Below are 26,971 nucleotides of genomic sequence, written 5' to 3'. Positions count from 1 at the left end.
AGCTTGTGTGCATCTAAAGTGCAGCTGCTGGCACAATCCCAGTATCCCTGCAGGTATCATATATTGGGGTGACTGGAGCGCAAGGGCTGAGCCTGGCACATGTGCATCTACATGCTACGCAGACCTCCCGTTTCCAGTGTGTGAGGTCAGTCTTCACTCTTGAAGCTGTGTTACTGGGCAGCTGAAGATGACAAGAACCCATGGCCCAGCAAACACAAAAAAGATCACTGTGTTATGGCCCAGGGGTTAATGTACACACATGGGAGAAGCTGTTTTTTGGGTTGCAGATCTTCTTCAGGTTTTTGGTGGCTTTCTTTTCATGCAGTGGCTGTTTCTTGTAGAATATGTGTTAAATTTTTCATACTGTATCATGGACACTTGTGGCAACATGCCATGAGCTCATCAGGCCATTCCTGGCAGGAAGAGCACAGCAATGTTCAGACAGGGAATGAATGACATCAGAAGCTGGAAATCACCCCAATCCTTCTATTGGTGTGGGAGCAGGACTGTAGCCCAGAGCTGTTGGCAGACCAAAGTCTCCCATCATAAAATAACATTTGTAGCCTATTGTACTTGGTTTGAGCTCTCTCCCAAATGCTGAAACTTTAAACAGTAACACCTCCTTAATCAAAATGCATGCAATCATAAACTGGTTTTTAAGCAACTTCTGGAATTTGCACAGTAAAATCAAAATCATGTAAAGATTTTTTTAACAGGAAGACGGGGGGTTAAAGAATGACTGAGGCAAAGCAGAAAGAAAACCAAACATCAGACTGTATCACAATCAATCATTTCAGTATAACTGAACTTAGAAAATATACATTTTCTCACTTGTACTTTGGAATTTTGTTTATAAGGCTATCATATTCACTAAAAAGTAGTTGCATTTTACTGAGTACAGCTCCATGGCTTCACAGTACAACTTACTGCACTGTAATTAAGTTTGGGTTTTTTGTTTTTTTTTCCTCTTTCTTTCTCTCTCTCTTTTTTTTTTTTTTTTTTTTTTTAAGAGCCACACTAGTATTTTGTTCCAATGAGTATAGGATTTCAGCCTGTATTTCTTGATCCTGAAGACAAACCATCCTGGGCAGTGTGAAGGGGTTAGGCATAGATCAGTCAGGAATTAACAGGTTAGTTAATTTCAAGTGACTGAGCTTTAAACAGCATTTGGATTATCCCATGTAAAAGCACCTCAGGCTGTAAATCACAGTGGTAAAACACAGTGATTCCTGTGGGTATATAAATTACAAATCTTCCCTAATGATTTTAAAATCTCCCAAATGAATTGGTATATTGACACAACTCTGTCCACAGTGGGGAATATTTGTAGTTCAACAGCTATAAATCCTAGAAGAGTTGAATAATCTTATACTAAACCCAACTCTGTAAATGTTATACACATCCACTGTATGTTCTCCAACCATATTAGCTTATTTAATAGCTCTAACAGAGAAATGTTATCTATTACTGCTGCCTCTGCTGGCAGGCTCACGACAAGAGGGCGTGCATCTTGGGAAGCTGCAGTCATCCCACCCCATTCACAGACCCGGCACCGATCGGTTGTGGAGAGATCCAGCTGCACATGCTCATGCTGGATGAAGGTGCTGGAAGGTTCCTTTTCCAGCTCTGTTGGGGAGAGCAGGCATCAGTTCTATATAAACATATTGTTGATCCCCTGCCTCCTCACAATCCACCTTTTCTGACTGTTGAGCTTTTTCACTTTTAACCCAGAGTACTTGCTCTAAACATAATTTTGGAGGAAAATAAAAGAAATCCACCATATAATGGCAGCTGTTAATTTATACTGTCTTATACGACTTGAGTGCAAATAGGTGCATCAGAAGTATCACAGGTATGAAAGAGTCCTGACTTTCATGGAAAGAGGGTAGATTTAAGCTAGAGGCTGAGGTTCTCACAGTGAAGTACTCAGCTATGGTAGTGACAAGTGTTGATAGATTTAAAAGTGGCATCTTTCATAGTGTGAGTAGATGTAACATGCTGCATATGGCTGTAAGAGAACATTTCTTCTAAAGAAATTACATACATAATTAATGCTATGGACCTCATTATGCATGAACAGTGGAATAGTTCTGAACTATTTGAGACATCTGTCTAAACAAATCAATGAAAAGTCTTGGTGATCCTTACTAACGAAACATCTTATCCCAATGTAAGTTTTTCCTGTTACAAATGATGATTCTGTTGCTGCCTTTAACTTTTACAGAGAGTGAATTAATGCTGTAATAGCATCATTAAACTTCACTGCATTGTAATTACAAAGATCTGGTAGGGGTATATCCTTTCTCTAAACAATGTCACATCATTTTATGCTGATCCCTGATCCCACTTTCAATATGTCTAGGATTACTGTACTGAACAATACATAAAGCAAACATTCCCTGCAATCAATACTATAAAGGCCTGTCTGAGTCAGCTGCAAGTGCACTTCAGAAACTGCCTCTCCTTAAATCACGGCATGGCATTCGAGATCAAACAAAGCACTGAAGATGCTAGTCCCTGAATTTACATCTCAGGGTTTCACAAAAGGACATTTACAGTGGAAGACCCAGCAAAAACTCACATACCCTGCACTGTAAGAGAAATTACTAAGTCAGTTTATTCATTCTTGCGCTCAGATGGCCTGATCCAAATCTCACTGAAGTTAATGAAGAGACTCTGACTCAGATTACAATGGGTTTTGGATTAGACATTCATTAAAATAAGTGTAAATATGAAATAAATATAAAAGTGTAAATGTAAAATTTCTCTCTAAGCAATTGCACCTACCAAGTCCTCAAGGTGTTGAAATGTAAGGGTATAATTGAAGTTTATGAATTGTCTGAGAATGTAGTGGCATTTTCATTTTGGCTGTCTGTGATTTTTTACCACCTATCTGTGGTCCACGTAAATAAAAGCCATATACACAGACACTTAGACATTCTCTACTATTTGCACATTACCATTAATAAATCCAGAAGATGTCTTGCTCTTTCGTCTCCTTCTCCAGATTCATTCTTCAGTGACTTTTTTTTACTACACAGGTAATAGCAAGAAATAAAATAAAATCAAATCTGATTATTGTCTTCTGGAATTAAAAGACACAAATCTCAAAAATATTGCTAAACAGAAATTAAAAACTGGGTAAACTTATATTAAAAACGTGTGAACAATCTCAGATGAAGTGTGCATATCTTCACTGAGGACATATGCCCTATTACAGGAGGTGGTAGCTTACACTAACACTTTGAAGCATGCATGAAGTTCTCACATTTTCTAGCCCTGGTCAAAACATGGAACTTTTATCTCATGGGAAACTCTTTCATTTCAAACTGTGCATTGCAAAGTTGAAAACTCAACATTATTTTTAGTGATGGGAGTACCAGAAAACATTTGGTAGGGTACTATAAGCTAGTCTCCCTGGACTTTCCCCTGAGAAGGGTTAATTTGCACATCTAATATTCAAAGTGTAATTCCCTCCTCTGGGCTAGACTTGCCAATGCACTGACAGGCCTCTGGGTGTTGCTTTGAGTGGTATCTTCTCCACTCCCTCTGTTCCTGGGGGTATAAAGCTTAGAGGAGGATCCCAGACAATAAAAGAAACAGGACACTGACACTAGAACTCTCATGAGGGACAGCAGGAGCCCAGACAAATGCAGCTTTGTAGGTATCACTCAGAGAGAAATACCTCATTTAGGGGTGAGAAGTTGAAATATTTTTAGCCTTCGTTCTCAGGAAACACATCTTTTGTGACTGTGCTCATTGTCTGTCTACCCATTCATCTTTCAGTCGTTTCCCCCCGAGCAATAACTTTTGCCCTTTTTCTGGCAATGTTGATCTTATCACTAAAAGTCAAAAAAAAGAATACAAATTAAGTCCCTACATGGTTCTGGAACATGGGCAGCTATGTAGGGGAAGGGGACATATGTCAGTGACCCACAGAGGGAGCAGGTTGCTAAGAGACAAACGGTTACCTGCTCTGTTTCACCATGAGGTTGCCCGTCACCAAACTCATCAGTCAGAGCATACCATAAGTAGGGACAAAACTCTGCAGACAGTTAAAGGCACTGTAAGGAGAAAGTGGGTAAAACTCAAAGAGAAAGTTAGGGTTATTACGGGAAAACACTGGGGGTACTGGATGCAGTTAAGGATTTTAAAAGAACACGTGGATATGATACGAAGATGACTGGGAGTGTAAGCAATGTATGGAAATATATTTCAATAGTCTGTTCACTCAGTGTCCTGGTTTCAGCTGGGATTAAGTTAATTTTCTCCCTAGGAGCTGGTATAGTGCTGTGTTTTGGCTTTAGTATGAGAACAATGTTGATAACACACTCATGTTCTAGTTGTTGCTATGTAGTGCTTACACTAGTCAAGGACTTTTTCAGCCTCCCATGCTCTGCCAGGTGCACAAGAAGCTGGGAGGGGAGGGGGCACAGCCGGGACAGCTGACCCCAACTTGCCAAAGCAATATTCCATACTGAATGATGCCATGCTCAGATTATAAGACGAGGGGAGTTGGCTGGGGGGCAGGGATCACTCTTTGGGGATAGGTTGGGCATTGGTCAGTGAGAAATTGTATTGTGCATCGCTTTTTGTATATTTTTATGATGATGATTATTATTACTACTATTACTACTACTAGTATTTTACTTTATTTTATTTCAATTATTAAACTGTTCTTATCTCAACCCACCAGTTTTCTCACTTTTACTCTTCTGATTCTCTCCCCCATCCCACTGGGGGTGGGGAGTGTGGGGGCAGCTGTGTCGTGCTTAGTTGCTGGCTGGGGTTAAACCATGACACTCACTTATTGAATATTGTACTTGTCTTATCCAAAACAGCATGTTTAAACCTGAGTCTAGGTATGTATGTATTAGCTGTTTTGGATGAGATTAACCCAAAACATGTTTTTATTCTCCCAAACTGAAACATGCCACTATAGATGAGCCTTGTCTGACTAAGTATAAACACCTACCATGCAAAATTCACTATCAGCCTAGGCCCTCTGCACTCCCTTTTTAATCAGTGGAAGCTGTAGACTCACTCTTCTAAGGAGTGATTCATGTCTCAGACATTCATTTTCCTAATGGAAAATTGGAAAGCTTCAGCACTCTTGAAACTCTCTGTCAGGCATTTAGAAAACTCTCAATAAACTCCAGTTATTTCTGTGTCCAAGGTAATGGTTCTCTATATACTTCATTCTGAATGTGGGGTTTGTTAGAAAATGCTGAATTTCTAATGGCAACCACTTTATGTTCTGAGTGACATCCTTTAAAGTTCAGAGGAGGAAGATCTCCATTTTGCCTCGCAAAGGACTAGTCATAATTGATTGGTGTCAGCAGAAACAAGTAGACAGTAGCACAAATGTGGAAAATAACTGAATAATAGGAACAACATCCAGGATTCCAGGAGAGACAATATCTCATAAAAATTGATGTAAGATGTATAAGGAGATGCACTCACTGAGCTCAGGCATGAATCTACACCGACACTGCTGCTGTGTACCACTTTTACAAGAGCTGCAGTACATTATCACTTCTGACCTATACCTGAAGAGGAAATAACACGTACCCCATAAATGATAGTTCTATATGAGAAGAATGTAAGTTATCTTGGCATTTATTTCTATGTTTGTTGCTGGACCAGCTCAATTTGTTACTGGTTACAGATCCAGACAGCCTGGATTTTAGCACCAGTCCAGGCACTGCAAAACCACTGGTCCCTCCCTAAAACGGCCTTGCAGAAATCCTCTTTCCAGAGCAAATATGTTTGTATAAGCCAATACAAAAGTAAAACAGAAGGGCAGTATACTTAACCATAACTTTCTTATGAATACTTTTCTTATGAGTTTTCTTTAAAAGAGGATAAAAGATATGTTTGCTTGAAACTTAATACATACTAATACATAAGTTTTTATTAATACCAAGACAAACTCCAATTACATAATTGTTTTTCTCTACTTTTTTTTTTTTTAGCTGAAAGTAATTGAACATTAAGGAAAGTGGGAAATACAGTAGCTGCAACCAGAGTGAAGGCTTTCTTTTTTTAAAAAAAGTGAAATTATTTTCCATGGATTTAAAATATTATTGTATTAGTAAAAAGTATCATTTGGATTCCTTGTATTCCTTCAGCAATTATAGTAAATTCTATTAATGTATTGTGTGCTGCTTTTCTGATGTGATTCAACATAATTGCACCAATTTGGTAGCGTTTTCACTTTCAGTCTCTAATTCCCCCTTAAACGGCTAAGATTTCAGTGCCTAGCGGCTCATTGTCGTTTGTTTTCTTATGTGGGAGTGACCTCTTGGCTATCTGCAGAGAAGTAGTCCCATGCTCTCTGAGCACAGATAGTGTGGCTAGCATATGTTTTTGTATATCACATGAAACAAATCTCCCCATTCAGCTCACTGAAGATGTCAGCCACAGTTTCATTGCCTATCGTAACTAATGCCAGCACCAAAGCCTTTTATTTTGTCACCAACCACAGGGGAAAGTGTTAATAAATAATGGAGTCAAAGTCTCAGTTACTTGCTGTAGATCTATCTGTATGCACAGTCAGCCTTCATTCCTGCTTGCAGGGTCTTAATGCAGGTGTAAGCTAAACTCAGTCCAAGACACCTGCTTCTGGCAGAGGATGTGGAGAAAAACACTTCCCACACATGCTTTAGTAGTATTTCCAGAGACCTAACTCCCATTTAGTCTTCCTGCTGCTCCCTGCTCTAACCACCTCAGAGAGAGGACTCACACTATTCACAGTATTTCCTACGGGGGACTTATCTTCTATAGATGTTTCATCTACCCTTCACTCTGACCTTAAACTGCCATCTGATCTGGATAGGTTAGGGCTGCAGAACCAAAAACGTTCTGAAGGTTTACAGTTTTGTGTGGACTCAGAAATGAGGAATGCAAAATATATTGGGACTTCACCATGTCTCCCGTTCAGAAGATGTCAATGGTTTCCAGCGTTACTGTGATTTCACTGCTAGTCTAGAGCTGGGAGAAGACCAGAGTCCAGACTTTGTATCAATCACCTGTTGCTTCTGTTGCTGATACACTGACAGAGCAGAAATATCCTGAGTCCAAATATGTGAGGTAGCTACCAGCTCTGAATGTGTCCATATTGTCACAAAGTCCATGATACCAGATTTATCCCCTGCTTTGCTCCACTCTGTGAACACCAGCGCAGGTCAGCTCTGCTCTGTGCCACCTCACCATCTGTCTGTCCCCTCAACCCAGTACCTTTTGTCACCATTCTAAAGATTCTAGAGTAGTGTTGAACACAGCTTTCCCCCCACCTCCTGATTCACAAAACTCGGCCCACCCCAGTGAAATGCTGGAGCACACCTGTTGTGTACGTTAGGTCTGTCAGTCCCAGGAGGAGAACACGTGGGGAAGCGAAGAATCTGGGCAAGGGTAGGAGAAAAACATGGACTGGGAGGTAGTCCTTGTGCTGTAACTTCCACACTAGCATACATTTCCTCCAGGACAGGTCTCGACTGCCTGATCCATACAGATTTACTGTGCAACAGTAGACCCTCACCCCATTCAGAGCCTTCCAACACCCTACACACCCCTTTGCCTAAAGGTTTACTGTGACCCCTGGCATTGTCAAGAATCTTTTCAGGTATTACCTGGAAAGGCTTGAGCAATATTGCCCCTCACTTACAATTCTTTCATAATTACCAGATTGCACATTTGGTATTACCTTGCCCCCCCCCCCCCCCCCCCCCCCCGACTGCTATGCTTATTATGCTAAATGGTTCCTTTTCAGAAAGTTCTCTCTGGCATTCAGCTGCATTATCTACTGCGGTCTGAAAGCATCTGGACTGTGTTGCTTGTCATCAGACATGTATCCAGGATTTTCTAGGATTTGAGAGAGTTCGAATTTGAGAATCAGGTTTTGCCCGTTAGAGTGATCCTTAGGTGCCAAAGGAAAAGTCTGAGTTTAGAGCTGCTGCTCTTCAAAGTTTGGCAGTATTTAAAGTGGATGTTTCAGGCCTAACTCTGCTTGTTACATTTCCCAAAGCTTTCCAGCCATTGTACATTCTGCTATAATAACCAATGCTCTAGCACTCAACTGCACTGCTTATAGTGCTCCCAGTGCTACTTGACTCTGCTACTAAAAATGCACCTGATGATAATGCCACATGCCCACTACTTCCTAATGCACCACCAGTTGGCTCATTACTGGATGCCTGGAGGCAAAGTGAACTGTCCCAGTCTTTCCCTCCACATAGGCAAAGATAAGGGTAGCATAATAAATACCACTCAGCCATTCGATTTCCCAGTTCCACTGAGTTCACGCATTTGGAATTGGTTGTAAATTCTCTTGAACAAAATCACCCATAGATTATCGCCAAGGCACACACACTGAACTTTGTGCTCTTTATTTCAAAACAAGCACTGTCTTCAGCAAAGCAGCTCAGCTCAGCTGCTTTCCAGTCTTCATGTGCAATAGATTGTATCTTTAACAAATTATTAATGTTCCTATTACAAACTGATTTGATTTATATTTTTGCTGCTAGCAATGGTCTAATTATTTTCGTATTACTGTGTGGTCATAATGATAATTGTCCTCAATTTACACACTGACTAAGCATTTACTTTCATAGATTTGGAGATTGTGAGATTACTGATGAGAAAAAGCAGAGAACACAGAAGTTTAATATAATTAGTTGTAAGGGGAGTCTCTAATAAGGAACCATAAAAACTCAATTTTCATTGAAAGGATCATTTTACATTGTATGGTTTTTGTGTTGCCTTGTGTTTTTTTTTTTCTCCTCAGGAGCAGAACAAGCTGATCTTACTGTCACAGATATTTTATTTGATCAATCTATTTATATGTCCTTTACAGACTTTTGTTTTTTAATTTCTTATGGAGGACTATGACATGAGATCTAATATGTAGAGGTTGATGCATTATCTTAAGGACTGGGACCTAACTGTTCTGTACATTTTATGATATTTAAGGGAGGACAAGAAATCCTGGTCCTGCCATCTTCAACAGAGCCAGGATTTTACCTTTGGATTGGCGAGGTACACATATGTACATAAAGCATCCACCAGGGAGAAAAAGGGGAGATAAGATAACAACAAAATAAACAAATTATCACAGAAGAAGTCTGAGCTCTCTAACAGCTTGTCCATTGTCTGTAAACCTTGTAGGTTTCACAGGGGAGACACGTTGTAAATAGTGATTTGACAGTAATTACGTGGATTTGTGAAGGAATGTTTGCCATGCATATTGAAGGTGGCAAGTTAAAGCCTGAGCTCATCACCCTAAGGTCTTTTTCATAGTTAATAGAGAGACACAAACATCTGCAAAGAGGAATTCATCTGGTCTTTGCTAGATTTCTGTCCGAGGTTGAGTCCCAGCCGGGAGGTGTCTACTGCTCTCCATTAACTCTAATTGAAGCACGAAAGACTTAGACTGTACTTAGACAACTAAATTTTAGTTGCCTAATTCAGGCAAGATCAATCCCACCCGTGGAGGGATATTACCCACCTTCACTCATAAAATAGGGCAAAAGACAATGAAAGGAAGTGCTTTTTTGAATAGTTTCCAAGCAAAATGCAATCATACTCCTGGAGCTTTGAAAGTTCAAGCTCACTGTTCTGTCCCCATAAGATGGAATTACAAAGGAAAAAAATAGCTTTTATGGAAATGATTATTCATTCTCTACAAGAAGAGTGTTATTTCTGCTACATTATACCTACAGAAAAACCTGAAATCATTCATGGTTACGAACACTGTGTAGAAGAATATTCAAAACTTTTGTGTACTAAACCCAGGATTTTGTGCTTATTCTAACAGGTTTTGAGCATTTTAAATAGATTGTCTTAGGTTCACCTGTAAATTCATAAAGGTAGATTTTAAAAACTGCAGATTTTCATCATGTGACATCAGAACCACAGTATTTAGGAAAACAGTGCAGTCTGTGAAGGAGCAAATAGTTGTTGTAACACAAGTAACTCCATTAATTAGAAACCTAGTTTGACAAGTTATAACCCTTCTTCCTAATTTTAATTCTACCAGGTGGATCTGTAGGAATGAGTTATTAATGCTGATGTTCTGAAATGACACTTAGGTCTTGTGTAATCAAAGAACTGTATTATCTCAGAACACAAAGGAACCCCTAGTGTGAATTTGTAATTAACGTGCTGAAGGGGATATTTCCACCCATGTACCGAACACAGTTGTTGAGGCTAATAAACAAGCACAATGGATTCATCCTTTCAACATGATCAAGGAAACATAAAGATACAGGCACATGTAATTTTGGGAAGTGTGGAGACTTTGCTTAGCATAAGCTTATATCAGAAGAAGGATGTTAGATCTGTGGTTTTGGATATGAATAATTTCCAGAAGAGATACAAAACCATCTTGCTTAGACTAGCAGCAAGGTGTGCTGCGTAGCCTCGCACAGAAGATAAGGCAGCACCTTTGGTACAAGTGAAACCTGGCACCACCCTATAGCCATGCCTGGATTGGAAAGATTGGGAAGACTCCAGAACTAACAGGACTATTTATAGCTAACACAAAGCTTTTAGGAAGAGAGAATATCTTTATCAGACCAACAAAACAAACAGCTTTCCAGGCACAATAGCCTTTCTTCAGGTTACTTCAGGCTCGTGAGTCTATCTGTTGTTTGATGGTTTGGGTTTTTTTTAAAAGTGTATCAGTTGGTAATAAAAGGTATTGCCTCCATACAAAAATTGCTTTGCTTGTGCACTTAGGACATCATTGTTAGTATATATGCCACCCTAATGACTGCCTTAAGCAAACCAACCAAAGGTATAACTTGCTATGTCTTAGTTATGTTCCTGTAAAATTGAAGTTATACACAAAAATCACTGAAGTTTTTATGAGGACCTGAACCATGGCCAGGGGGTGGCCTCATTTAGCTATTTCACAATAAGAATACTGTAAAGATACAAGAGATTTATCTCGTCTGTTAGATTTGAGAGTAAGGTGGCTACTCTAGTTAACAGATATCCTGCTGACAGAAATACCCACCATTTTTCAATGAAGATACAGTCCAAAAGTGCTGATGTAAAGCAACACTTATTCATAACAGCCTGTTTCATTGCTATAATGTCTACAAGAGGAAAAAGTCCTGTATTTATAGTGTACTTACTATAGGTTAGATTACTGTTTAATAATCCCTATTTAAGATTCAGTCTAGGAACAACACCATATTTAGACATACACGAGTAACTGTACCGTTGAGATTTCTGGTTATTTTTAATCTTTCTCCTATGGATACTTGGATATTGCCAACATTTGTAGAAAAAGAATTTCCAGACTAAAAATATGCACTTTCTCCCCTTACAGTAGCAAGCCAAAAATATTCCAGAAATCCTCTTCAGTACTTTAACTCTTAAGCCTTTTGCCAGGGTCTAAGGATATGACCTATGTCTCATCTAGTAGTTATCAAAATAAGAAATCTATAACTTAACACATACTGGAAATAGGGAAGGCTGATAAATTCTGCTCTTAACTGAACAGTTAGCAAAGGCCTGAAAAGTAAAAAAGTATTTGAAAACCTTAATAAACAGAAGCCTTATCTATCTATCTCCCAGCAAGCTAGCTAGCTAGTGTCTTAGTTGTTTTTTTTTTTTCAATGTAGAGCCTATTATCACAGAATCTAAACACCTAACACTCTAAACAACATGCAAACTGAAGAAGCTGACAAAATACTTGCCTGGAACATTGCAAATCTTGCTACTTTGTGCTATGTTTGCACAGCTCATGCATGAATGCTCTTCCCATATTACTGAGATTTTGTTTGTTAAGATAGTGAGGATAAATGAGGAAATATATATTTTGTGACTTGAACTGAAAGTGCAGAAATATTTCCAGTGTTGTACCCTGCAATTTATTTTTTATTTTTTAACATAAATGTTTATGGTAATGAAGAGGAGTTCATGGACATTGCTTCCTCTGTTTTCCAAATCTTATTTTATTTATTATTAATTTTTAAATGTCACAAAGCCCCAGTTTGCTACATGTGATGTTAGTTCTTCTCAAAAGAAAATCATGTGGATTGTTAAATTATCAATTCAATTGGTTTATCTTTGAAACTAAAGAGACCAGAAAGCAAAAAGGAGCCTCAGGGAGTTCGTAGTAAATCTAATCAGATACAAAAGCATTTGTAAATCTGTGTGCATCTTCATGTTATTTTTCTTTGTGGTAACTATCTTTTCAGGAATATGGTTGTGGTACACTGTTGCAAAACTAAGAACAGTTGTTCTTTATTCTCTAACAGTGAATACTGTATATGTATATATACTCTTTCTATATATTCATACTGTTCTTACTTTCTGAGCAATATTCAGTGCTTGTTTTGGAGGATCCCATAATGGCCTTTCTGAAGCAAAACTCACTCTGGTAGTCGTATTCAGCTCCTGAAATCAAATGCAAAAGATGGAGCACAATACTATAATGGCCACTACTCTAACTTTGAACGCCTCCAAATTCTCTGTTTCCAATCTGGAAGTCTATACCTACTGCAGAAACTCTGGCTGGTGGATGCTGCGTGCTGCCAAAGTGCCGTGGTGCTCAGCTCCTCCACACTCAGGCTGTGAGGCTCAAATGCCCACCACCTCTTTTCTTTTATTTTTTTTTAAACTGCTTTCTGGCCCTCTCTCAGGCTTCAGCATTTATGTACCTCAGAGTCAACTTCACACCAGTGGAGAAGAGGAATCTTCTTCGAGCAGTTTTGCCATCAGTGAGATCCATTTATAAGTCATTTGCCTCTGCTGTTCTAAACCCATCAGCAGTTATGCACATGGATAATTTTATGGACTGGGCTAGATCCTTGACTGGGTAGGGACACACTCTGACAGTTAGGCTACGTAAGTGCCAAGCTGTTTGCATCAAGAAGGCCTCAGCCTTTAAGATATTCTGGCAGGGACTATGAATTATGGATGTTTTTTACAGCTCCGAGCATATGTCCTCCATTTTATTGAACACCCTTCTTGCCCCAGTTCATAAATGTTCACCTGGCACAGAGATGGATACGCCTCAGTCAGGATCCAAGTGGGTTTGGCACCAGGAGTGCTTGGATTATGGACCACCTAATGAGCAGAGGTGCGATTAGAAAAAATTCACAGACTGTGATGAACACAGTGAAAGTGAAAGAGTTGGAGAATTCTTGTTTGGCCCTGTTGTTATTCATGGGCAGAGAATAAAGATCTGTGTCTGTGACAATTGCATTGGTGTTTATCAGCAAGGCAAGTGATTTTAAAATGAAGATTAGAAAACGTCATTGCCTGTTCATAATATCATATCAATTCTATCTGGTTTTTATGGCATATGTAAATTATGTTTTGGATTTGATGTAATCTACAAAAATACGATTAAAATGCTTTTTTTTCTGTTTATTTCATTCTATCATCCATGATAAGATGACATCCCTGAATTGAAAAGCCATATTCATTAATAAATAGTCCCATATTTTCAATAACTGCTTTGGAAAAGATGGGTTTTATCCAAACAACAAAGTAAAAGCTTCAGCAGAGTTTCATTTCACTGCAAATGGGAAAGAAATCTTTGGAGTTTGCAGTCTCCACTCAGTGCACACTATTTCCACACAGCTGTGTTACCTCTTGCAGAGCTTCACCCTCAGGACCTGCCTTTCGTCTGTTATTCTCTGCTCTACATTTATCTTCCCTGTCTGTACTGACAGCACAGGGCCAGATCACCCCCTCCAGAGGCAAACCCCACATCTATAGGATGAATCTCTAGCTGGGGTCACCCTACACGGTGCTCCCAGCATCTCTTCAGGCAGCACAGTGCACGCAAGGGTCTATATTATTGTGGCTGCCTGTTTGTGCCTGCTTGTAGGACTGGCAGTAGGGCAGGCTCCAGGGAAAAGATAATGCAGCTTCAGTTTGCTGTTTCCTAGGAGACTCAGTCGAGAGCAATAAGGGTGGCTGAGACTGTTTGGAAATCCTGGTCCCTTGCTGAACCAGCAAGACCTGCTCACACACAGCTCACCCTTCAAAAGACCAGCTCTGCTGGGGATGTGTTTGGGGGAAATCTTGCTGCTCAGCGTGGCCTGCTGAGACAACTGAGATTTGTGGGCTTGGACCAGAGGACCACTCAGAAGAGAGGATGGCACACAACCTCTGGAAGAATCTGGGAACAGTGACTCTAGCTCTTAGTAAATGCTACATTGCATAGCTGGAGCAAAATTGTACTTGGTGGGTCTAAGAAAAGGATGAGAAATGGCCCGATAAACCCCAGTAATCTTATATTAGTTGTACATGAAACTTAAGTGCAACTTTTGAATGATATTTAAATATATAGAGATGAATGAAAAAGGGGGTACAATGGACCATGAATTAGCAAGTGCATTGCGCCTGACTAAACTTTGGTAACTGAGCTTGTCTGAAGAGATTAATTTCGCATTTAATATACTTGGATTCAATGCACATAGAAAATTAATACAAATTTGGAATAAAAGGTGGATTTGCACAAGATCACAAAGTGTGGGAACTACAAAAATTTGTGCTAAAATAAAAATTAATTTTTGGCTGTAATTCCTCAAGAATCAGTATCAGACCCAACGCTATGGAAAATATCAGCCATATCTTGAATACAAGAAATAGGAATGCATTAATAAATTCTTTCAAGAAATACAAATGTAGCAGACATTAACAATATGGAAGATGATCAGAATATCACATGGGAAGAAATGGATAGGCCTGAGAAGTGGGACAACGTATGTGATTTAATTAGTTTGAAATTCGAGGTAATGAACATGGGGAGCGATGAGAATTTCTTCAATCAGAACTTCTTCAATCATCCTAAGGCCCACTGGTTGAAACAGAAAGACTTTGGGGTATTAGTCAGTCAAAGAATTATTATGCACCACCTAGGTGCATGTAGCAGTAAAAAATGGAAATATAATTCTCAGATGTATCCAGTGAGGCTTTTACAAAACGAAAGCATTAAGTATTAATTATAAGTTGCACTGGTGAGACATTATCTGGTATAGAGTTTAGAATTCCAGTCATAAAAACTTAACAAGTTCAACTCCTAATGGAGCAGGTGGAGAAAGGAAGAGTTAATATACTGCTACAGGAACAGAAAGCCTGTTTTGTGGCCAAAGCTTATCAATTTGTTTAACATGTAATGACAAAAGTGGATGGAAAAGAAAAAGAAGGCCCTTTAAAGCTAAGGGACAATTTTGACATAAATAGGACATAATAAATGTGGCATAGAAATTGGGAAAAAGGTGTTCTAGAAAAATCTTATAATAGAAGTAGTGGTGGCAAGAGGCTGAATTGGTTTCAATGCATTATGTTTTCAGTGAAAGGGAATTGATAATGCAATTGATTATGATGAAGGAGAGATGCCATCAGTGATGCAGAAGTGTCCCAAAGCAAGGGGCCTCATGTTGGAGCTGAGAAAATGAAGCCAAAAAAGACCAAGACCGCAATTTTAAAAAGTCCTACATTGTCCTTACGCATATAGACCTAATCTGCTGAAATCAAAGTAATATTTAACTGAACAAACCAGCAAACAACACGCAACTATGAAACTGAAACTAGTGAAAGACTAAGCAGTAGAAAGGAAAAAATTGCTAAAGAAATTTTTCAATAGAAAATAGCCACTCTTTCAGTAGAAATTTCAATAGAAAATAGTTTGCTATGTGCATATGGGTGATACATATGAATGTATACCTATATATAGCTATCTATTTATATTGATCTATCTATCTAAGTTAATTGTCAGGGCCCCATGGGCATCACTCTCCATTGTGGGAGCTGGCTGCCTGGGCTGAGGACCAGGTAGCAGTGTGACTGTCTAGCACGTCCCTGCTTTTGGCCTTGCTGTGGCACCACAGGACTGCACCCTTGCCGGGGGGACACTGCCCCTGCCTGTCTCACCACCACCCAACCTCCTGGGTCCCCTTCCCCTGCAGGGCAGCCCTGACTTCAGCAACCCTGACATTAAGCTACTTTCATGATCTGGTGTTATATCTTTGAGAGGAAAGGTTTTTCTGCTCTGGGGACCTGGGAAGAGTTTGCTGTTTTTCCTTTCTAACCTGTAAGTCCAGGTTTGCTCACAGTGTTGAGAAGCAGCAGGAGGGTAGTTAGGCAAGGAGTCTGGATCTGGGTGGCATGTGCAGAGAAGCCTAGCAGCTGGGAAGCACTCTGGAGCTCTCTTTGGCAGCTGCCTGCAAGCCCAATACTTGATTTCTTCTGTCGATACCAACTTGGAAAATACCTAAGCAAATGAAATCCAGATGGTTTCTTCTGAGCATGCAACTGAAACAGTTAGGAACACTGAAGAAAAAAGTGCTTCACAACACCATATGCTAAAGCGCTCCCTGACATCCAGAAGTGCTGAAAACCCAGTCCTAGTGCTGATGAAGTGCTGGTGGATATAGCAGGGTTAGCAGAGAACACTGCAATCCTTCTACAGTCCCAGGAGCTGCAATGGCATGTGTCCTGGGTGTTTTAAATTCTGTTCTGGATATTCCACATAGCTCTATTTGGTATGGACTCCCCTGCACCAGCACTTTCATTTCAGCAAAAGCAGTACAGAAATGATTCGCATTCCTAGGTAATTTCCCTCTGTGCAACAGCACAGAGGAAGGAAGGAAAGGGAGTTCATTTTCTTTTGCAGTAACCAACACTTGAGACCAACCAACTTAGAACAAAGATTTCTTTTTTTCTTCTTCTCTTTCTCTATTTTCCCTCCTGGAGTGTAAAAAAGAAATTGTATTTGTGAAAATAAACAGCATGTTGCTATAACACTTCCCCAGTCCAAGCATTTTCTCAGACTGCTTTTTTCCCCCTAAAGATCTACAGCACTGTTCTGGTGTATTAGAGACCCCCCCCAGGACTGCGGTATGTGGACAACATTAATGAGTTCCATGTAGACCACAGAATATTCTAAGTATGCAGGAAACGTTTTAATGCATTCTCCAAAAGCAAAGTTTCTTCTAAATAGAAAGTGACTGAGTTCTTAGCAAAGTAACTTTTACAGCTCAACAGATTTCATTTTTTCTGGGTTCACAGTTGTTAGCATCTGTGTGGATTTTGCTGTCTTTGCTTGAATGCACTGATCATATGTTAGTAGTTGATTTATGTTAATGAAGATGGTAATTGGGTGATAACGAAAGAGGGAAAGAGAAACCACCATAAAAAGAAAAATGCTACAGGGGGAACAAAAGACCAAGAGGATTGGATCCATTTTCTTCAGGAATGTTTCCAGTGAATTCACTGATCTTTAGCTCTTGTCTTTTCTGTTTGTCAATTTCATAGTTAGCATGTTCCCTGACACGTTGCTTGGTTGAGAACATGGGCCCAAGCATGATCTGGAGTGGGCCCAAATGCGCAGCACATGAGATATTGCATTTGGAGAAGGAGAAGTTAGCTGCGGGGATGCCAGCTTTGCCTTGCCGCTTCCCCTTATGGCCAGAGGATGGACACTTTGACTCATTTTATACACTGTGAGTCCTGAAAACTAAATGCTTTACCACGGTGACGACTTTTCTGCATCCTTACTACCAAATACTCCTGCCTGTTTTTAAATTGGCATTACACTAATGATGCCAACACAGCAAATGCTTTGCCAGGACTGCTCAGAGTAGTCTCCTCTGACATAGCACTGATTATTTATTTTGAAACCTTTTCAACATTGCTTCTTCTGTCTTCTGTTATGTCAGCACTTGCAGGGTGTCATTTTTGTAATAAATTAATTTGTTATTTTGAATTCACAGAAATAAAATATGAGTGGGGTAGAATGAAGCAGACAAATAAGCAAACAAAGGGTGAAAAATGTAGAAAACTGTTTGGGAATACATACTGAAGCCAATGTATTTCAAAATATCCTCTTGCTTGTAGTCATACTGGAAAAGCAGTGACAAACGTAGCCTCTCAGCAAATAAAGGGCAATTCATGCTATAAAATAACTGTGGACTTTTGATGTCTTCTAGATCCATGGGCAGAGAGGAGCATCTGCATGACATGGAGTTTCAGGAGTGTGGGGAGAGGGACTCTGATCTGAGAACCCTGTCATATTACGTGATGATACATCCTAATGTAGAGAGGGTAACTGCTTGGCTTTTGGCTTGAGACAACATAAGGAACTCATTGCTAAGGATTCCTTCTGACTTTAGGGTAGTTTTCCCTCTGTCTTCCTATACAGCATCCACACACCCCTTTGACTAAGTGGGAAGCAGACATGAGGTGTGGGGCAGAAAAAAGCACACCTTATCAGACAGCTTTGGGAGTTAAGTTGAAACTCACCATGCAAGAACTTCTGCAACTCTGAACTCCAGCAGCTGTTCTATTTTGAGAATGTGCGTACACACTGATCCAATGTTGGCTGTTGTCCCTAATTTATATTGCAGGTGTCAAGACAATATGTTTGTAGGTGGAGCTAGAATGTAAGAAAAAGGTGTGGGTGGGCTACCATATAGACGATACCTGATTTAATTATTAAATGCAGAAATAATGAATGCTGTTGCTTCTATGTTAAGGTTGTTGCAGAAGTAGTCAAGATTTTTTGGGGTGTCCCAAAGGTAATGGGATTAATTCCAGTGTCCCATTGCTCTGTTGTGCACTCTGTATTTTAGAATTAATCTGTAAATATCGGGTACCTTAATATTATAGCCAACTAGGTGGCAAATTTTGGAGAGAGTACCAGGTCCCTTGGAGGACTCAGCCCTGAAGGCTTTGAGTTGTTGATATTCATATTGTCTTACACTGGCCATGCTGGGGAAGGAAGGAAGGCTAAGGGCTTCAGCCCTTCGTGGTGTTAGAAGAAAGAACTGTCTATAGTCTATTCCCAGAAAAGGGAATAATGCTGCAGAAAGGGTATAAAGCTGCCCTCCTCTTGCAGAAGTTAAAGTGACAGCTGTTCAATCCAGCTCAGCCAAGTGTTCTCAGGTCCCATTTCAAGGGAAGCAGGCAGTGATAAATTGAACAAAGCAGGTAGGCTGGTGAGAGGGAACAATGGAAGAAACAACACACGACGGGGCAGAGCGGTCCTGCAGCTGTCTCTGCTTTGTCTTCTTTTTCCAGCAGCCCCACTTGAGGAAGGACATAACTTAGCACTCAGGAGAGATGGTAAAGGCTGAACATTATTTTGCAGGAATGTTTTTAAACTCATTTCTCTCTCTTTTTTTTCTTTTTTTTTTTTTTAATTTTTTATTGACCCCAGCCTCAAATTCTCAATGATCTTTTAATACATGAGGAAAATAAGCAAAGCATTTACACTCATATCAATCTAAATGAAAGCCATGTCTTTGGATTCTTCTTTTTAGCTTTTTGCAAGTATTATTTTATCATTTCATTTCTCTTTTAATCCCACTTTGTTTCATTTGGCAGCTGCAACAATAGTTTCTAGCCTCTGGCAAGGAAAACAGATGAGCAAATATTCTCTGTCTTGGAAGTTAAATACATTGCCCCAGTGACAGGCCTCTCCAGCTTTCCAGCTACCATGAATCCTGAGCCTACTCTTAAATTGGTAAGTCAGCAGCCATGCCAGCACAACACATTGCCAGAATTGTTCAATCAGGCCAGTCTATATTGATTTATTTTTAAATGTATTCAGCGTCAGTTCCTCTGTTTTCTGTCAATTAGCTATACTGTCACAGGCTTTGATTCACCACCCCTTCTACTGCAAATCCTATGAACATGTTATCAAGCAGCCAGCGCACCTCAGAGTTGAAGCCAACAATACAGGATCAATGTCCCAGGGGTTCAACCCTGAATTTCAATAATTCAATTAAATTCCTTGCCTACTGGATTCAGCCATAACATTGATTCCACATTGCTTGCATGTTCATGTATGAGGCATCCTCCACAGAGAACCTGCGTATAGTCCCTTTGTCGATGTATAACGAAGGGAAAGGAGAAGATATTGAACCGTAGGAAAGATAATCAAATGTTGAACCTGCTGAGCCTATCATGTGAAAAACTGTTCAGGAGGATGCTGCAGCAGCTGAAGTCACTGGAGGATATTGTATGTAAAATTGGGGTTCTATTAAAAATGTATAAACATATCTGGGATTAGGTTTTAAAGCTATTGCTACAGGTATGAAATGAGCTTAACTGAGAACTCCTGGGTTCCCTCTAGACTCATTTACAACTAACTGAGGGAAAAAATAAACTCTTTTTTTGCTTGAATAATTCTATGCTACCTATAACAGTAGTTAATAGTTAATAAGGATTTATGCCTCTCATAACTGAAAGGTGTATCTAGTTTCGGCAAGTGGGAAGGCTTATATTACAGATACTAGTAATTCATTGCCCATTACTTTCTTCACAAACAATATAGAAAGAAAGAAGGAGAGAGAAAGAATCTGTGCAAGCAACAGTATGTGAAACTGCAGCTTATTACCACATAGAAAGATTCTTTAAAGAATGCCTCAACTTCCAGGCCCAACCCCAAATGTCTCTGGAGCTGTTTCTTTGGATGCAGAAGTCTGCAATTGCATGGTGCCCTCAGTGAATAGTTATTCATGCCAAGTGTAAATGTAACAGCCTCCCTCCCATCCAACAGCAGCTGCAAATCTACAACTGCAGGATGCGCCAAGTAGTGACAAACACTCCTCCTTAGTCTGCAGCTGGAACCTCCTTGGGAGCCTCACTACCTCTTGGTGGATGTTCAAACAACGCCTAAAATGGGAAGTTATAATTTTATTTTAAGAAATAGCTTCAGCCTTGCTGTAATGGAAGAAGGTAGAAGAGCAGTAATTGATACTAATAACAACTGTGAAACCAAGCGCCCAGACAACAGAAAGATTGCCATGGCTAGAGGGTCTATACATTTAGAAGACGACATTTGTCCTTATGGTCTAATTCACAGGTCATTTTTCATTGGCCACTAACAGACAAGTCATTCTGCTTTAAACTATTTTACTGGGACTCCAGTTAAGAAAAATTCCATTTGTTTCTAATTAAGCATTGTGGTTATTGAACATTTAAGAAAAACATCAAATAAGGCTCTGTGGCAAATGGTCCATATAGGACATAGCCTAATAATACCCTGGAAGGTAAGCACTTATAGACTTTTCAGTATCAATACTTACCCTAGTAAAGCCAGCAAGAGTGAAACAAAAGAGCACTGTATTTTTAAAAAGAGACAACTTTATTTTTTAAATAAACCTCAGTCACTTCTATTCCATAGGTTAGATTCCTGTATGACTGTTCTGGTTCTTATTCATTTATTTGTTATAGTAGCAGCCAGAGCCCATTTTGAAATGAGGTATTATACAAACACTCAGAAAAACACAGGAATTATTTTTACAAAACATGAATGAGGATCAATGAAAGTTGAAAATGATAGAGCTTGGAGTAAATATCATTATGAGATCGGTAAAACCATTTACATATACAAGAAATGAACACATTGGGAGAAGAACTGACTGGGCAATAGCCTCAGCTTAAAATGTTGTTATTAACATGGTGAAGGGGAGGAGAATAAATAGATGGCTGTTGTGTTCTTTTCAAAAGAAAAAACAATTTTGTATTTATTTTTCAAAAACACAGTCTGCTTTCTACCTAGGCAAAGTAGTCACATTTCTTTTTAAAAAGCTTTTTTTTTGTTGTTGACATATTCTCAAACTGCAGTGAAATTTTCATTGACAATATCTCCATGGACACCATTTTAATATCTTTCGACTGTGAGGACCTGCCCTCTGACTAGCTGGGTCACTGAGGGTAAGTCTCCCTTCTATACCATCGTTCACTATAGAGGTCTTCTTTATTTCAATCCTTAGTTCACTGGTGCAGGGACTTTTAAAAATTGTGTAGGTAAAGATAGAACATGCATCTCTTTTCTTATTTGTGTCCCACAAACTGAATTATAATGTTAATGCTAATAATAGTTGCTTGAATAAGATTTCAGGATCAGTCCCCTAGTATACAAGGGCAGTGATGGTTCATTATACAAATATGCTTGTGACACAGGCTGTTGTCCTTTGTGGCTGAAGCAGAGCTAATCCAATTAATTTGTTCATGAAAGACAAGTTGGTTTTAAAACAGGGTCTAGCACGATGAAGAAAGGACAGATTTTTATTAACTTTCTCCCTTGTCTCAAGATGTATTTATTGCTTTCTGCTCAAGCAGAAATAATAAAAGCCTAGGAGTACGACCACTTGCATGAAAAACCTTTCGGCTCCTGTGCATGTAAATAGATTGGACTTTTGATTGAAAATACTCTCTGCATTTCTTAAGGCTGAAACTTTAAGGACTTATAAAATGTCTAATTTGGAAAGATGATAGTATGTGCAGAAGAGTGACTTTCATAATACATGGCAGCAACATTATTAATTAAAGAGGAGGACACTGCAAGGATATGTCAAAGCAAAATAACCTTCAGCAAGCAGAAACAGACTGGGCTATAGGTCAATTTTACTGTGTTATAGAGGCAGACATTGTTTTTCACATTGTGTTACCAGAGATACCAGTGAGATACTCAGGACAGGTTTTTGCTAAAAAGAGAGACCACATAGAAAACCTCAGAAGTGACGTATAGAAATTATGTGATGGAACAGGGATATTTTCTCTTCCTCCATCTATAAAAACTCTTACCAGTGATGGGTTTTATGTATCTCTGAAATAAAAGTCGAACACAGCAAAACAGAGTAAATTCACCACTTAAAAGGGTTAATGTGCATTTACTTAGGCATCAAGGGACAACGACACATTGGCAATTGCTCTGCTGGGAGTTGCAGGCTCACAGTCACGGCAGCCACTCCCTTTCTAGGTGCTGAGCGTGTTCTCCTACTGGGCTGAAAACCTCCATGAGGATGCTGTTAATGAAAGAGACTTTTCTCAATCCTGAAAATAAAGGCAGATTTATCTGAGTGTCTGGCAGAAAGCTCTTGCCCTCCAGATTATGACACTAATAGTCATTAGCAGACTTAAAAAGCTTTACATACGCTAGCAAGGTAGGATGTACCAGTCACCTCGGGATACACTGAGGCAGAAGTTGAGGCAGTATTTACAAACTTATTATTGCATTGAGAGAAGGGGTCATGCTCAGAGGGCTTTATTGTCTGTCTAAAACACCTGCCTTGAGAAGTGTTTGTCCAGTTATGAGCAAACTGGTTTCTCTAAGACTCATGGTCCTCCTTGACCTTTTTATATTGCAGCTATAAACAGGACAGATCTTCACCTGGTTTTATTTGTCATGGGTACACCAAAGTTCAAATACTTTGAAAATTTTCACTAGGCAGCATCTGCACATCTATTTAGAACACATTTCTTTCGCACGAACAGACTGTACTGAATTGTGCTGCACTACCAACTAATAATGCAGCCCAGTCTGGAATAGTGCTAATTAGCAGCTGCTGAAAACATCGATTGGTCGATACAAGGCTTTCAGGGGAAGTTTATGCAAACCCACAATGCAGCCTGAAGTAGGCAACATTCTGCTGCCCGGAATGTGATGTAGAGTCAGGTCTCATTCTCATTATGAGCTTTTGACCTGTATTGGGTACACCAAGTAAATATCATCAAAGATAACCCATACTGGAATAATCTTGTAGACTAATATGTGGAATTCCACATTTTCAGCTGAGAATAGTAAGCTTTCAGAAAATGGACTTCTTCACTTGGGGGTAATAATGGAAAAACAAAACACTAGAGCTCATTAGATTACCTGTATCTGGGCATGGTACTCTGATTTAAAAAAAAAAAAAAAAAAAAAAAGAAGAAAAGAAAAAAAAGTAATATTCCCAGAAAAAATAGTGTTTTAATCAGTCTGTAGCACGTGAAAGTATTTACAGGTTTTCTCAAGCTGAAATCAGAAACAAAGCAACAATACAAAAGCTGGGAAAAGCACCAGATACACAAGTCTCTCGCCTCCTTGTGGTGATGCTGCATTTGCTTAATGACTGTCCACTGGTTGAGAAGACCCACTCATGAGAAGCAGCTGGTCTTTTATAGGTGGGCATTTCTACATCTGTTGTGGCGGCCACCTCAGCACCCATGTACATGTCCTCTTGCTCGGCTGAGGTCAGTGTGTTTTGGATAAAGTGGGTGAAAGAGTAAATGCTGTACTTACTGTGAAAAATGTTTATCCAGCCCCACTGTAGTGTGCTGTGCAGAATCAGTCCTGCATGTGATTCATTCCCCTTGTGCTCTGATCTGTGCCACTGTTGCTTTTCACTTGCACTGCTGGCTGAGGGTCATCAGCCACTGGTGATTGTTGGACATTCATTTCTCTGTGCCTTCCATAGCAGCAAAGCTTGTCCAAAGATCTACAGCAATGCATTTTCCAGCAAATGTGTCCCCTTCTCTCCTTCTGTGGCCAGGATGCACTTAAATACAATCCTTCTGCTGTTCGCTTTGCTTAGCACTGCAGAGATGATTGCTAAGGTTTAAACAATTTAGAAATGTTTAAATGGTTATCCTGAGTGTACCTCATCAGTGCTAACCTCGCAATCTTTCTTTATCTTATTTCAGGAAAGGTGCTTTCCTTTTTAGCTTCTTGCTTCTTTTCTTGGTTTATTTTATGCATCTTTTCTCTCTCTCTTTTTTCATCTGTAACAACATCTTAGATCCTTCATGTACAGACTTTTGTGAGCATCTATTCTGAGATCCATCATGACATGTAACAAAGAATGTAAGTACTCATTCCTGCATTTACAGGCTTTGGTGAATTGAAGAATATCTTTTACAAAATGTAGGACCTTCAAGTAGCAGAGGCTCCACCATGTTGCAAAATAAATTCTTCTATGCGTTGACTGCTTTCATTGTTAAAAATGACTTATTACTAGCCTAAATTTGTCTAGTTTCATTTTCCTAGCCAGCAGAAGATGTTTTGTCATTGTTTGCTAGTCAGACGTCTTTCCCTGACATACACAGTGATCAAACCAACTCATAACCTTTCCCGTGTACATTAACAGGACTGAGCACTAGGCTCTGAGAAAAAATCAGATTTCCCAGGTCTCAGGTAGCTTTTCTGGGTCTTCATTGGACATTTCTAATTTGTGAACATCCTCTTTTGCAGACCACAGACTTCTGTTACTATTTTATTAACATTATTAAGGGGTATAGACAGTGGAATAAACAGTATGTGCTGACTCTCAGTATTATTTTTTATTTCTGAATATGACTACTGCTCGGCCTTTTACATTTTCCATCATACTGGGAGCTCATGTTTGGAACATCATCTGTTTATCACTTCAGAAGCAGCACTTTTTCAAATACCATTCCCCCTTCCTGCAACTCTGACCTAAATTCCATTTTCACAGATGCTTGTCCTTAAATTTGGTTGTTTTAAGAGGCATGACACTCAGATGGCCTCATCTTGCTAAGTGAACTTGATTACTCTGTAGAACTGACCTGTCCTTATCCTAATTTACCACTTCACTGATTTTGTGTAATCTACAGACCTTACCAGCAATGATATTTTCTTCCAGATCATTGGTAACAATATTGACTAGTGTGGAGCCAAGAATAGATCATGGTGCGGTCTGACTGAAAACATTCCTATTTTATAATGATTACCAGTTAACAATTAGCTTTGCTATCTGCCAGTTTTAATCCATTGAATATATACCAAATTGATTATTTTTTTTTTCATAGACCCATTTTATTAGTCAGAATGTGATGAACTACTAGGTCAAAGTATGTACTCACAGATAACTTTGTCAGCCATATTTGTAATCTCAACAGGACATAGTCCGTATCCATGAGATCTGTTTCCCATTAAGCCCTACTGTTCAACATTAATATTATTGTGATTTCTTTTCTCATCCTGCATGTACAGCGAACCTGAAACTCCACCCCTCTATTAAAGTTCCCAAGTGCCCCTTGGTGGGGGATAATATCTCTGCTCCAAGGTTTTAGGGTGAGATCACATCCCCCCTGTGGTGAGTTTGCAGTGGTCGAGTTGTAACAAAATACAACATCCCCTCAGGGATGTGAGGGGAAGTAGGAACTGGGGAAAAGGGTTACATGGCAGTGTAGCCAGCACGCTGTCTTGTGATTTTATGTTCATTTTAGTCCTTGCTGAGTTTTGGATTTTTGTTGTTGTTGTTGTTGTTGTGGGTTTGGTTGGTTTTTTTCCCTGTTAAATGCTCTGTGGTTCTCAATGTTCTAAAACTGGGATATCCATGACTTTTCAGGATTTCTTTCATTGCTTTTTTAATTCTTAATAGCCCATGAGAGTAGATACATCAGCACATGTGAATAGTAACTGACTTGTATGGGATTATATTTTTCTTGCTTTCTCTTGAGCTAACGTCAGCTATATCATAGAGGTTTTGTAGCTACTGTGCAGACTTTGGTGAAAACATTCAATGCTTCTACATTGTTTTAGCACCTCCCCACCCCCACCCCCCAATTAGCACTGGATATTACAGACTCAAATGGCTTTTGTTTTGAGTACACAATCTACAAGAAAACTGAATTACAGTAGTATCTTAGAAATTTAATATAGATGCTTTACAGTGGACTCAGTACAAACATTCAATTTTAAAGACTTTTGGCTTCCTCCACACTCTTAATATTTTGACCCCAAATACCACCTCAACATGACATTTCTGGCTCAGGAAATCTGAAAGCCACAGATTGCTGGAGGCTGAGAAAGCATCATTGTATGCTTGACCTATTTTACTCCTTTCTATTGGCATCTGTTGCTGGCCATCATTGGCGATGAACTGTTGGGTATTTGGTTTAAACCAGTTTGTCATTCTTGTGGTCTCCATTTCTCCAGTGATTCCTGTATATTTTTTAGGGGTACCAGCATATTGGTTTTCTTCAGCTTTGCCGCATAAGTTTTCAAACCCTGATCAGTCAGGCTAAACACAACTGCTATATCACTGTGTTAAATGGTCACATGATGCATAATTTCCCTTCTTGTGGTGTTACAATTGCAGTGTTCATTAAATACAGGAATATTCTGTTTATATTTTAGGTTTGGGAAATCAATCTAGCCTCAGATGTGCTCAAATTCTCTTCATGTTTCTGCCACAGACAATAGCCATAA

The sequence above is a fragment of the Phalacrocorax carbo genome, chromosome 1 (assembly GCF_963921805.1).
Source record: "Phalacrocorax carbo chromosome 1, bPhaCar2.1, whole genome shotgun sequence".
NCBI classification, from domain to species: domain Eukaryota; kingdom Metazoa; phylum Chordata; class Aves; order Suliformes; family Phalacrocoracidae; genus Phalacrocorax; species Phalacrocorax carbo.
The sequence above is the reverse complement of the archived record's forward strand: the minus strand, read 5'-3'. Positions refer to the sequence as shown.